This window comes from Miniopterus schreibersii, assembly GCF_964146895.1.
Source record: "Miniopterus schreibersii genome assembly, chromosome: 8".
Lineage (NCBI taxonomy): Eukaryota > Metazoa > Chordata > Mammalia > Chiroptera > Miniopteridae > Miniopterus > Miniopterus schreibersii.
Genome location: NC_138109.1, coordinates 69,553,857 through 69,567,822, shown reverse-complemented (window position 1 = coordinate 69,567,822; position 13,966 = coordinate 69,553,857).

Genomic DNA, 13,966 nt, shown 5'->3' with positions numbered 1-13,966 from the left:
GCCTTACACACTTAAATTTAGTTAACCCTCATGAAAACCCTATAAGGTCATGCTATTATTATTATTATTATTTTAAAATGTATCTGTATTGATTTCAGAGAGAGGCAGGGAGAGGGAGAGGGAGAGGAAGAGGGGGAGGGAGTAGGGGAGGGGGATAGAAACATCAGTGATGAGAGAGTCATTGATCAGCTGCCTCCTGCACGCCCCCAATGGGGATCGAGCCTGCAACCCGGGCATGTGCCCTGGCCAGGATCATAGGTCGATGCTCAACCGCTGAGCCACACCAGCCAGGCTAAGGCCATGCTATTAGTATGCCCACATTAGACACAAGGAAAACCGAGGCACGAGAAAGGTAAGGAATTGCCCAAGGTCTCTCAGTTATATAACACTATCCAGCGGCTGCCTAAAATTTCGCTATTTATACCTCATTACAAATCACAAGCTCAGGCTGGGAAACAAAGTGACCGGCAGATAAGGACCCAGTTACAAGTCTGGGAAACACAGTGCCAACAATCAGTTACCCTGGCAAGGGTGCTGGTCCAGAGGCTCGGTGCACAGCTGCGAGCTGTAGGTGTTAGCTGCTAAATCTGTGCGCGGGCTCCACCAACTTATTTTAACCTAAATGAGAAGACGCTTTAGTGACAGTATCAGCCAGGGCCCTGGCAGGAAACAGATGGCACACTCCAAAGCGTTTGACTGAAGAGAAGTTAATGAGGGACTATTTATAGAAGGGTGGGCAGGATTAAAGGAAGTGACAAGGGGTGCGGAGGCACCCAGAACCACCAAATGCCAGAAGCTGTTACCACCTAGGATATAGAAGCCAAGGGGGCACCGGGGCCAGGAGAGGGACTGCGGCCAGGAGCTGCCCTGTCACCCTCTGTCTCCGGCAGGTGCCCCCATTAGCAGAGAGCACCAAGAAGCCAACCTTGCTGAAGCTGTCCGTAGGCAGCCCCCGGGCCACCATGGGGCAAAGGACAGAGAATAAAGGCGGTGGGGCAAGCAAGTGGAGAACACGCAGCGTGCAGCCAACACCTCTGACCCTGGCCCTGTCCACGCACAGTGTTAGCTGAAGAGGGACAGTGTTTGAGCTCCAATTGCCTCTGTCAGAGCCAACGTGCTCTGGCTCGTGCTTTCTCCCAAAATGCAGCTGTTTTAAGCAGACCGGAGAATAGAGGGAGCGTCTAATCTCATCTGTTTCTTTCCCAGGGACCGCACGGGAGGTAGGGGGGGTTCAATCAGCACCCGCAGAGCCGCCAGCCAGTAACACAAAGGAGGGGTCTCCCCCGCCTTCATCAAGGACCAGTGGCAGCGAAATCCCAGAGCTGTCTTCCTTCTCTGCACCTGTCTTTTAACCCTTAGCTCCTCTAACTTTCTTAAACAATTTAATTCAAGAGGAAGGCAACAGAGAGCAGATGCATTTCCAGGCTGGTTGTGCTTACATAGCTGCAGGGCAGAAAGCTCCGTGGCTGCGTCTGCAGGCAGGTGACCCCGAGCAGCACGTGTGCCCGCCAAGCATTCAGCTGAGGAAAGAGGGAAGGAAAGGGTGGGAGCTGCAGGCAGAGCGCAACGTGTTACCATGGAAAGAGGAGAGGACGGGCTTTCTCCTGATCATCGGGAGGACTTGAGAACATGTAAGCTTCAAAACAAAAGCAGCCTCCACTGCCTGAAAACAGCACCCACAAGAGAGGGACTGCTTGTGGTCAGACCGTAAGGCCCCCCGCAGCCTGGGGTGGCCCTCCCAGCACTTGGCCAGGCCATTTAGAAGATCCAGGATCTCAAAACTCAAGTGACAACTGCCCTGCAACCTTTGGATGGGCAAAGGAGGGGGGCAGGCTGGAAGAGGAGTTTTCATATTGTATCTTTTTTCAGTGGTAAAATGGATTTTATTTGAATTGTGGAAAGGGGGGGACTTTCCTCCCTTGTTAGACTTGTCATTCAGCTTCATCTCCCAAGGCACCTGGAAGATCAGAATCTTAATATTGTTTGACAAGAACTACTCTCAAGTGGAGGAAATTATACACCGTGGCACATTAAGACGAGGTCCATATTGAAAGACAAGCAAGTCGAAGATCCCCTGGGGTGCTGCGGGAGGTGGGATGGGGAATTGTAAGTGGCCCAACCGTGTTTCTTACTCTGGGTCTTAAGGGTTCCACATGTTTTCCTCTACTCACTGTTTTCACAAAGGATCCATGGTAGTGTCAATAACAAACAAATGGATGAATGAATGAACAAATGGAGAAATGAATTAATGGAGTCACTTTAAAATGGAGGGGAGCTGCCATGCCAGAGGAGCTGCCTTGCATGTCTTATGCCTCAAATCTTTGGAATGTTAAAACAGGGCAAAATAACCTTTGGATTGGGACTAAAGCAATCTTGTGCAGAGATAGTAAGAAAACAGTTATTATGACTGCTGAACTGATGACTAGAGGACTGAAATATTTTTTAATTGCTTAGAAATAGCATCACTACGTTATGCTATCTGCAGAAATAGAAATGCCTTCCTTCTATTGATGTAATTGCTCTCCTTCCCTTTCACATAAATACCCATTGCTTTTGTCTCCTAATCGGAACATTATTTGGGTTTCTGCCTGAATCAGTACATCCTGAGTGGCTATTCTTATTGATCTGACATAAACGTTTGTTGCCTCTCACTTTGCAAGGCCTTCTATTTTTAGGTTAACACAGTGGACAAAGAGGCTAACAAGGTCACTATAAAAATGCCCAACGGTGCCATAGTCTGGGCTGTTCCACCTCCCATATACCTCTATTAATGCCATGCCCGTCAACCTTGTCATTCAGACCCTAAACCAGGAAGTCATCTTGGACTCTTCCCTTTCCTCAACGTCTAGTATTCCAACAAGTCTGACTGAAAACTCAAATAAGACATATTTCAGCAAGTCTGACTGAAAAGTCAAATAAGACCTATTTATCGTGCAGTTATGATGTGCCAAGCACCATCAAGATAGTAAGGTATTGTAGGCCTAAAGACCGCACAGTCCAGGAGCTTACAATCTTATCAGGTGAGACAATAATCAGTATATAAACAAATAAAATCATCTCAGATTATATGTTAAGCTGCTTTTGTCTGTTAGGTAAAAGAAACTGACTTAATTGCAATTGTGGGAAAGACTTCTGAGGTTTATGATCAGTGGTTTAAGAATGATATTAAGGACCCAGGTTCTTTCCATCTCTCTGCTCTGCCATTTGGTTTTGCTTTGTTCTAAGCCTAGAAGCAAGGTGGCTGCAGCAGCCCCAGGCATCACATTCACACATTACCAAGGCCAGAGGGAGAAGAGAGGCCTTCTCTTCCTGTAGCTCTCCAAAGAGGGAGGCACACTTCACTAAAACCTTCACAGGCTTTCTCTCATGTCTCATTGGCAAGAATTGGGTCACCTGCCCATTCCAGAGCAAAGACTAGCAGAGGGCCTGGGATTACCTTCAGATCAAACAGGATGGAGTCTCTGTCCCAAGGGATGTGTGGGAGAGTGATATCTGAACAAAATAAGGGTTCTTTTAAGAAGGAAGAGGGACCCTGACTGCTGTGGCTCAGTTGGTTGGGTGGTGTCTCATGCACCAAAGGTGGCTGGTTCAATTCCTGGCCAGGGTACATGCCCAGGTTGAGGGCTCAACCCCCAGCAGGGGGTGTGCAAGAGGCAGCTGATCAATGCCTCTCTCATCATTGATGTTTCTATCTCTCCCTTCCTCTCTCTGAAATCAATAGACACATATATATATAGTCTCATTTATGCTCTGGCTGGGTAGCTCAATTGGTTGAAGCATCACTCTGATATACCAAGGGTGCAGGTTCAATCCCTGGTTAGGGCACATACAAGAATCAATCAATGAATGCATAATTAAGTGGAACAACAAATCTCTCTCTCTTTCTCTTTCAAATCAAATAAAAGTATGTTTTTAAAATATTTTTTTAAGTCACTTATAACTCTGAATGTGAATTCGCTTCTCACAGAGTGCATGGAGCTCAGGAAAACTGGTTGGTTGGTGGTTGGTTGGATGTTTGGTTGATGGAATAAATAAATTGGCTGAACAGAAGACATTTGAAAGGAGAGAAATAATTATAAGAGCTAATAGATATTAGGGAAGGAGGCTTTTTGGCAATAGTGCTTTGAAATCTGTTTTGGGGTTGGAGTACATTTTGGAATTTGGAATACCTTAGACTTTCAAGAACCAAAGGGATCAGTGTGGGGCTCAGAGGAAGAGGCAGTAAGTGGCCCTCTCAGGCTGATCTAGTTTTCCAGTTCAATCACCAGGTGGAACAGGAAATGAGGAAACAAGTTTCAGGGCAGGAGGTGGATTCTGGACTAAAGAGTGAGCATGTGGTTGGGGTGTCTATCTCAGGGACAGGATGTGATGGATGAGGCACAGGACGAATGACAAACCTTTAAGCACTCCCTGGCTTGTGAATGTCCAGTTCATTAGAGCTTAGAGTTTGAAACCCACATCACACACACACACACACACACACACACACACACACACACACACACACACACTGGGGCAGAAATAAGTTAAATATGTAGTCACAGTCATAAAACTAGTAAGTACTAGAACCAGGTTTTGAACTCACACTGTCTGGGTTCACTTCTGTGTGCTTACCACTGCACCATGCTGTCTGTGAAATACCAATTGTGGTATTTTTGTTTTGGTTTTGTTTTTAAGTTTTCATCTTGCCCTGGTCAGGTAGCTCAGTTGGTTAGAGCATTGTCCCAATATGCCGAGGTTGCAAGTTTGATCCCCAGTTAGGGCACATACAGGAATCAACCAATGAATGCATAAATGGGTGGAACGACAGGCAAATTGATGTTTCTCTCTCCCTCTCTCTCTCCCTTTCTCTCTCTCAAATCAAGGCACAAACAAAGTTTTCATCTTTAATGAAATGACTTAGGAAAAGAAAGCAATATCTGGGGGCTTTGGAGCCTGGCCTAGAGGGCAGCCAGGTCACAGATAAAGTCTAAGAAAAGAGAGGGTAGAAGAAGAGCTGAGAACTAATTTCAAAGGATGTGTCTCAAAACTAGATGTCAGGAGGGTGAGCAGAGCACCATGCCCATTAGCCAGCATCAGGCCAATTCTATCTTCTAAACGACTTCTCTTCTCAAAATCTGCAATGGCCATTCACTGAGTATTATGATTTTTACCGAAGAAAAAGGAATCTTAGAGGTAAAAAGTTTTATGCTATAATTCAAGCTAATAAAATGCTGTACACAAGAAGCAGAATGACTTCTCACCCAAAAGGGCATATTTATTTCAACTGTGTAATTTACCAATGAGTTGAATCAGTCAGGCCCTGCCTAATATTCTGAATTATGTTTTTATCAAATAAAATAAATATAAAACCTTTCTGTTTTCCTGTTTCTAGGAAAGCTAAATTGCCAACATATGTTGATATAAACCATGGCTCCCCTAAGCAAACCTGCGTACACTTTTGTTGGATAATAGAGGGACTAGAGATTTAATTCTTATTTCCCCAAAAGAGGTATTAATATGTGTCAGCTGGCACCTGTGAATGCGTCACACGTGTGCACACACTTCAACTCTGCTTACCCAGCCACAGGCATGTCCCTAAGTTAAGCCAAAACCTTAGCATGGCAGAGTATTGGCAATTTTCCAAGGTTAGCCTTTTTCTACCGACATGAAGCTGTGCATCCAGAAAAACTGTGCTGTGGCTTGCTTAAACACAACACCACCTTAAAACATTGAGGGTCCAGCCCACCATCTTACAGATGAAGAAGTCAGTGTGAGGGAGATGCATGGCTTACTTGAAGTCCTGGAGTTTGGGGCAGAAACCCAGGCTGGAGGTCTGCGTTTGGCAGGCTTTGAGATAATCAGGAGAGGAGGCGACCAGAAACAGCAACACTTAAGGGTAACAGGAGAAACAGTAAAGAGGCTCAAGGAGTGTTCCTAAACGTGGAAGGGAAAAAACAAGAGAGTCCAAGGCCCTGGAAACAGGAGAAGAAAATAGTCAAAGTGATACCACTGTAATTAGCTAGTTATTAATAATAGGAAGGAGAGCCAGATGCCAATCCAGGAGACTGAGGTTCGATTCCCTGTCAGGGCACATGCCCAGGTTTCGGACTCAGTTCCTAGTAGGGGGCATGCAAGAGGCAGCTGATCAATGACTCTCATCATTGATGTTTCCATCTCTCGCCTTCTCCCTTCCTCTCTCAGAAATCAATAAAGATATATTTTAAATAATAATAATAATAATAATAATAATAATAATAGGAAGGAGAAAAAGGGAGGCCAGGCATTATAGACATTGCCATTTGAGCAGCTTCACCAGGAAGCTGCAACTTCACACTGCCCAGGGAACTACTGGGCCATTCCCCACAGATCACGAAGGGAAGGGGCCCCACAAAGGGGAGATGAAACATGTGCAATCAAGTTGGGATGCCCGTGAGTCAAACCTGGGAACAGAGATCATTGGCCAGAGGGGGCAGGGCCACTACAAGCCTGTGAAAATTGGGGAATACATAATCCCTTAGACGAAAGAGCTCTGTCTCGACTCTTGTTGCTCTTGGCTCTCAGCTCTTGGTGCTCTTGTGGCTCTCTTCCATTTGCCCGTATTCCCTCCATAGCCATGTGGCCCTGGGAAGGCCACACGCGATGGACTAACAGACTAACGAAATGGAGCAGGGAACCCAAACTAAACTAGGCTGATACTGCATTGGACTGTGTCCCACCATGGAAAGAAAACTCTGGGCAATGGTTTTGATCCTAGCTCTGATGAAGCATAGCTATACTTCTTCCTTGGCAAGACAAAGGGAAATGAGACCGTGGAAACTCAGGGGTATAATTCCACAGAAATAGAGCTTTTTACAATACCCCATCCTCTCGTGGGGGCCTCTGGAAATTCTTATTCCAGCAGCACCCCAAGAACCTCACCCCCACCAATAACCAATAACAAGCAGTGATTTTGTCACAATGCTGCACAGGGGGCAAAAAAGAAAAGGGTTGAAAAGATCCCATGGATGTGGCAACCAGGGGCCGTTGGTCACCTTTGGCAGAGCTTCCAGCTGAGTTGCAGGGACAGAAGCAGATCTCAAGTCCTCCGTGAGCGGGTGGGAGGTAAGTGGGGGCACACTCGGAGGCTTCCTTTGAGAAGCTGGCTATAAGGAAAGAGGAGAGAGAGTGCTCTGGCTGCGCTGGTCTCAGGTAGAGGGAGACATTTCTTCATGCTCCTGACCTTTGGAGAAAGGCATCGAAGGGGAAGCCTAGGAAGCATGGAAGGACTAAACGACAGAACCACGAAGAGGAGACAGGGAGTTTCCTCCTCATTAGAAACCCAGCTTGGGCACACCAGTCAGAGGGATCTGGTGAGAAACGTTCTACTTCCAACAACATCAGGAAAATTCACTAAAATCTTGGTTGATTGCAGTGCATAGAGAGGACTGACTTAGATATGATGGTGCTCCCCAGTTTGTTATTTGAAAGATTGTAGGGAGGCCCCATGTCTCCCTAAACTACCCTGACCAAGGTGCCTGGTGTTGGGAATTTTCATTTTTTGTGTGTCGGAAAAACACTACATCATAATCACAAAATCATACAGGTATGAAGGGAGTTTTTCCTAAACCAAGTCTATCAAACATTACTTTCTGGTCCTAACATATGACCACAGAGGAGTCCCTAATGGTTCTTAATTTGGCATTTTGACACAACCACTAATCGATTTGGGAGGTAATTTATTCTCTCTGGAAACTGGTTGAAGACATTGACTCAACCATTTTTCAATGATTGAGATCAGTGTTTTACACGAAGAGAGTAAATAGGCCCTGCCTGTTACCCAAAAGTACAATGACTGGATGCTCTCTCTTGGTCCAGAGGGAAAACAATCCAGTGCATCTGGGGGGAGGTCAGAATGTGCTCCCAGGTGTCTCCAAGGCACTGACCTAGGGCGGCCCTGAATATACATTTACCTGGAGAGATTTTTTAAAAAACACTGGTGCCTGGGCCCCCACTCCAGAGATTCTGGCCCAACCAATCAACAGAGGACCTGTGCGTCTACCGCGTAGCCAGGATTGAGAATCTCTGGACTAAACCTGCTTCCTTCATTAAATCAGCCCAGGTCAATGAACCAGCCTTGGGTCTTACTTCTTGCATGTTCTCCAATCTTCTACTGCAGCTTTCTGCCTCCGATGACTATAGGGCGAGGAGAAACCCCGCTGTGTTTCCCTGATAACTTATATGGGAAGTAATACCAGCAGCACCTTTTTTTCCCTTTGTATTGAATTTATTGGGGTGACACTGGTTAACAAAATCATACAGGTTTCAGGTGCACCATTCTCTAACACATCGCCTGTACACTGTGTTCACCAGCCAAGGCAAATCTTTTTCATCACCATTTAACCATCCCTGCTAGACCCTCTCCCCTCACCCTCCCACTCCCAGCAATGGCCACGCTGTTGTCCAAGTCCATGAAACCAGCACCACCTTAAACAGTCAGCCATTTATACCTTTGTGCATTGACACCTTCCTTACCTTTGGGGCATCAGCCCCTCGGGAAATTAACTCATCAGATTGCTGGTGGCTATCGGAAGTGCAGAGCAAGGCAAGGGACAACAGCAGATCGACTCAATTCCTTCATCTGAACCCTTCTCCCAGCTCTCTGCATTCCACAGAAAGTTCTCATTCGGCTCATACGCCATCCTCTGTGGTACGGTTAGCTAAGCATGCAGCGAGGGAGTGGCCGTGAACAATCCAGGCATGCAGCAGTCTCCAAAATTGGGAGGCTGTCAGTGAGGGTGAATAAAGAGAAAGATGCATTTGTTGGGGTGGTGAGATGTGCAGAAATTTGAGGAAGTTCACACCCGATGCAGTAAATCAACTCTCAACCACATGAACCTTACGAGAAGTTAAATAGCTTTCCTGAGGCTTCAGAGTGGATGGCCAGGTCTGGATTCAAAGAGGTGCCTGTGAATCCAAAGTTGGTTTATTTTTCTCTGCGTGGTGTTGGCATCATGTTGAAATAAGCCCACAGTTGCTTATTCGAAACCTCTGGGTCCAGAGTGACTTGGAACTTAGAATTTTTTGCATCTTAGAAAGGTAAAACATTAATATTTCTGCAGCAAAACATATTAATATTTTTACCAAAGGGGTCAAGAAAGCTCAAATCAGCTTTTATCAATTCAGGCCAGGTTGTACCACCAAATTTAGGGTTTTCAGAGCTTTTTGGAATTCGGTAATTGCAGATAAAGGATTGTGGAGATGAATGTCAAAGGAAAGAACTGTATGCAGTAACAAATATTTATTGGACAGTGAGTATTTGCCAGACATTCTGCAATGCTCTAGACAGGCACAACCCTCACAATCACCTTATGAGATGAGTACTATTACTGTCTCCATTCTAAAACTCAGGAACATGAGACACGGAAGTGTGGATGAAAAAGAGGTTCTAGGAAAGTAACCTCACAGTATCTGATCATAAATCCCTAACCGGGCCGGTCTTGGTGTGTAATCACTCCCAGGCATATAGCTTCTTCAGCAACAGGTTTATCTTTGCCTTAAGCGAGGCTTGTCCCTATTGTTGAGCATCTAGGTTAACACACCTTTCAAATAAGCATAACCACCCCCAGGAGAGTGGTACTGTTATAATAAACCTGGTTATCATTTAACTGAAAAGGAAAAAAGGAACGTGACAATAGACCCATGCCCAGTAAGATCTGGGTGACATGGGAAGGTACTTACCTGTCAGTCACACCTGGGAACAAGTCAGAGGCCAGAAAAGGCACGGCCACTGCAAGCGAGGGAAGATTTGATATTTAAACTCCTGAACAAGGAGAGAGCTCTCTCTTGGCTCTCTCTCTGGCTGCTCATGCCTGACTCCTGTTGTAGGGGGCTCGCTCCCCTGCTTTCACTCACAGGGACCAGGCCATGTGGGACCCACACAATAGACTGATGGACGAAATTTAGCCTATTGCTATATTGGACTCAGCTCCACCACGGAACTGAAGTAGGACACTGGCCCTACTTTTGGCTCTACTGGAGCTCCAGCTACACCTTTTTCAGGACTGGATTAAGGGACATGGGACTTTACAACCTGAAAAATATAATTCCACGCCAATAAAAACCATTTATTCTCCCATGGAGGGCTCCGGACATGCTTATTCCACCAGCACCCCAATCTTGTTCACCATCCTGTAATCCAATCCCTGTCTTGCTTTCTCCCAACTTCATGTAATCTACCTTATGTTCCCTCTTTAATTCCAAATGCATAAAAGAAATTTCAAATTGCCGTTCTCTGCAGCGTCTGATGTCCTGCTTCCCAGCCATTGTGGTCAGTTTGGCTCAAATAAAATCTTACAAAATTTTGTGGAATTGTACACTTGAAACCTATATTATTTTATTGACCAATGTAACCCCAATAAGTTCAGTACAAAAATTCATTGTGTGTTTGGATGTTCTAACATTGACAGGTTGAGTAACTTGCCTAATCACCTGATTAATAAATCCATTCATTTGCTCAGTCTCAGTTTAAATTAAATCTTATAGATAAAAATTTTTACAGAATAATTTTTTTATTTTATTGTATTGAATGGTAGACTATTTCCAGAATGACTGGGCACTGGGCTTTGATCTGAAAGTGTAACAGAGTAAAATGCTCTCTGTCTCTTGCTCTATTTTAATTCCAACCTGCATTTCTCCCATGGCCTTCAGTCAAGTAGCTCCTGTTATAGATGTGCTATTAGAGGAATTCTGCTTGAGGCTTGAGCTTTTGGCAAGGTTTTGAAGGAGCCTCAAGACCAGTCTCAGATCAGCAGGGGTCAACAGTCTGGAAAACAAAGAAATTTAGAGACTTAAAGCTCTTTCTTGGACCCCTGTTGTTGCTTAGATGTCACACTTCTTGCTGCCCCAATTTTGCCTTCCCTTGACATAAAATAAGCCTGAATTCTGGGTTTTTTATTTTTTACTTATTTTTTTAAATATATCTTTATTGATTTCAGAGAAAGGAAAGGAGAGGGGGAGAGAGAGATAAAAACATCAATGATGAGAGAGTCATTGATCAGCTGCCTCCTGCACACCCCAGGCTGGGGATAGAGCCTGCAGCCAGGACAGGTGCCCTGATTGGGAATCAAACACCAATAGCCTGGATCCTAGGTCGACGCTCAACCACTGAGCCACGCCCTGCTGGGTCTGGGCTTTTTAAAGATGAATTTGTGGAAGCTCTAAGACCCCCAACCCCTGCATCTTCTAAAGCTGGTCCCTTCTAGATTAATATACCTTTCCTTACTCCAAACTCTGATGGTTTCAATATTGGCATTTTGAAGCATCTGGCACATACACGTTGAAACTGTAACAAAATTTATTCATTTGCTGCTTGTTGAACACCCACAAAGTACTGGCATGTTACCAGAATTAGATCCACTTCTGATAAAGCAGGACAGTGCATGAACTCCTACTATAAAGCAATATTGTAAAATTAAGGTTGGACAGTGGAGGAAGGTTTTTCCTTGGTAATGAGACTCCATGTGCACATGGCAGAACTTGGCCATGAACAGTATGTTCTGCCTTGTGTATAACTTGGTTTCCTCTGGAATGATAACCTTTGCCTTCCTAAAGTAAGCTAATAAAACTCATAGGAGTGGCTTCCTACTACTGTTCCTACTACTACTTTTTTTAGAATACACTTTAAATACTGTCAAAGATTTATCAGAAAAGCATTAATGTTCTAATAGTTATTGAAATAGAAGTTCTTGAACTTTACACAACCATTTAAAATTCAAAAGAACAATGTACTTTGTTAATTTTTAATTTTTTCCCTTTAGAACAGAAAATTATTGTGCAAATAATGTAAATATAAATAATATATAACATATAAATAATCCTAGCTACCATGTATGTATTTTGTAATAAACTTAATTTTATTATTTCAGAAAAGTAAAAAATTGTCATCTTTCCATAAATGTGTTTTTTAAATATTGGTTGTTATCTTAAGAGTAATTTTATTTGCTTAGGTAATAAAAATATCCAGATAATATAATCCAATGGGAAGAAAGTTTATCCATAGAAAAATCTATGGGCAACTTTGAACACATTTATTCTTAAAATAATAATAATAATAAGTGACCTTATGCTGGGTTGGCTTGCCCTACCACATGGTCTGCTACTTTTTCACAAGGCTCCCCCTGGTGTTTAATAAAATCCAACTTCCCCCAGCTCATTTTAGATTGTAAGCACTTCTGACTATCCTAAAAAGGGTTCCATTGATGCCTCACAAACTATTTAAAAAGCTAAAACATTTGGCCAAAGTTGGAAAACTGTTGAGTACATAGTAATTTCTCAACAAATGTTTGTTAAATTCATTAGGATATTCCTATCAATCTCACTCCATAAAACAAGCAATGAAAGCAGAAAGGTTATTTAACTTTCACCTACTGGCTATGTGACCTTCGGCAAGTCACATTACTTCCATTTATTTATTTATTCAACAAACATTCATTGATTGTTAATCCATGCCAGGCACCATTCCTTTCCTTTCCCCTCCCACTATCGGTGCAAGGGACACAATAGTGGGGAGATGGTTTGCTTCTTGCTTTCATGAATCTTATAAATGGAGAGATGCTCAAACTTGATGTGCATTAAAATCACCCAGGGGACTTGTTTAAAAAAGGTTGCTGGGCCCAATCGGCAGAGTTTCTGATTCAGTGGGATAGGGGCTAAGAATTTGCATTTCTAACAAATTTTCAGGTGATGGTGATGCTGTAAGCCTAGGAACCCTACTTTGAGAACCACTGCTCTAAGATGAATACAGTCACAATAGTCTAAGTGCTATGATAAGCAGTCTATGGGGATAGAGAAAGTTTCCCCCGACAGCATATTTTATCAATTCTAAGACCTTAACATCTCTGAAATTGGGATACAATAAACACTGACCATTCTTTTCACATTTTAAAATCTCCAAAATCAAAATGCATTTGCCGAAACACTGTCACAGCATTTAATCAGACAGAGCCTCATGTATGAAGGTCTGGAGGATATGAAGCAAGTACGAAAACAGAAGAACTTCGATGTGACTGGCAAGTATTCCCCTTGAGGGAGAGAAGGGTGCGAGTTAAGAATAGCAGGGCCAGGCCGTGAAGAGCCTTCCTTGTTCCCCTGCTTACACTCCAGGCCAGTGGCTCCCAAAGTATGGTCCCAGACCAAAAGCTGCCACATGCCTTCAGAGCTTGTGAGAAATGGAGATTCCCGGGGCCCCACCCCGGACCTACCGAATCAGAAACTCTAGGGGTGGGGCCCAGCAATGTGGGAATTAACAAACTCCAGCTGGTGGCACTGAAGTCTGTGGCTCAGCGGTTGAGCATCGACCCATGAACCAAGAGATCTTGGTTCGATTCCCAGTCAGGGCACATGCCGGGGTTGTGGGCTCAATCCCCAGTCAGGGGCATGCAGGAGGCAGCCAATCAATGACTCTCCCTCCCTCTCTCTGAAATCAATAAAAACATATATTTTTTTAAAATTCCTAACTGCACAGGCCATGGTGGATAGTCAGGTCCCAGGTCTATGGCTTCCTTAGTCAATTTAGGCCAACCTTTACTTTAAGTGAGCTCTGTCCATTGTTCTTATGCACCTAAGATAACATACTTTTGAAATATCAGAGTGATTTTCTTTTCTAAACCCCTCGAAGGCACAACCGCAGGCAACAGAACACAAGACCAGCAGAGCACAAGACCACAGAGCCCTTCACTGTTACCCTGTTCCTAGAATACCATCTCTATGTGTTATAAATGTTAATTAGTAACTATTCTGTGGCCACCAATGTAAAAGAAATATGTGTCCCTCCACGTGGCATATAATCCAATCCTAGAAATTTCCCACCTGTGCTGTCTCCTGCCTCCTTAATCTACCACCAATGGATTTCATGTACCTTCCTGATGTCTTCTCCTTTGATTCTAATGTATAAAAGGAACTGCAAAACTGTCATTCTCCAGAGCATTTTCTCAGTGTGTTGAGATCC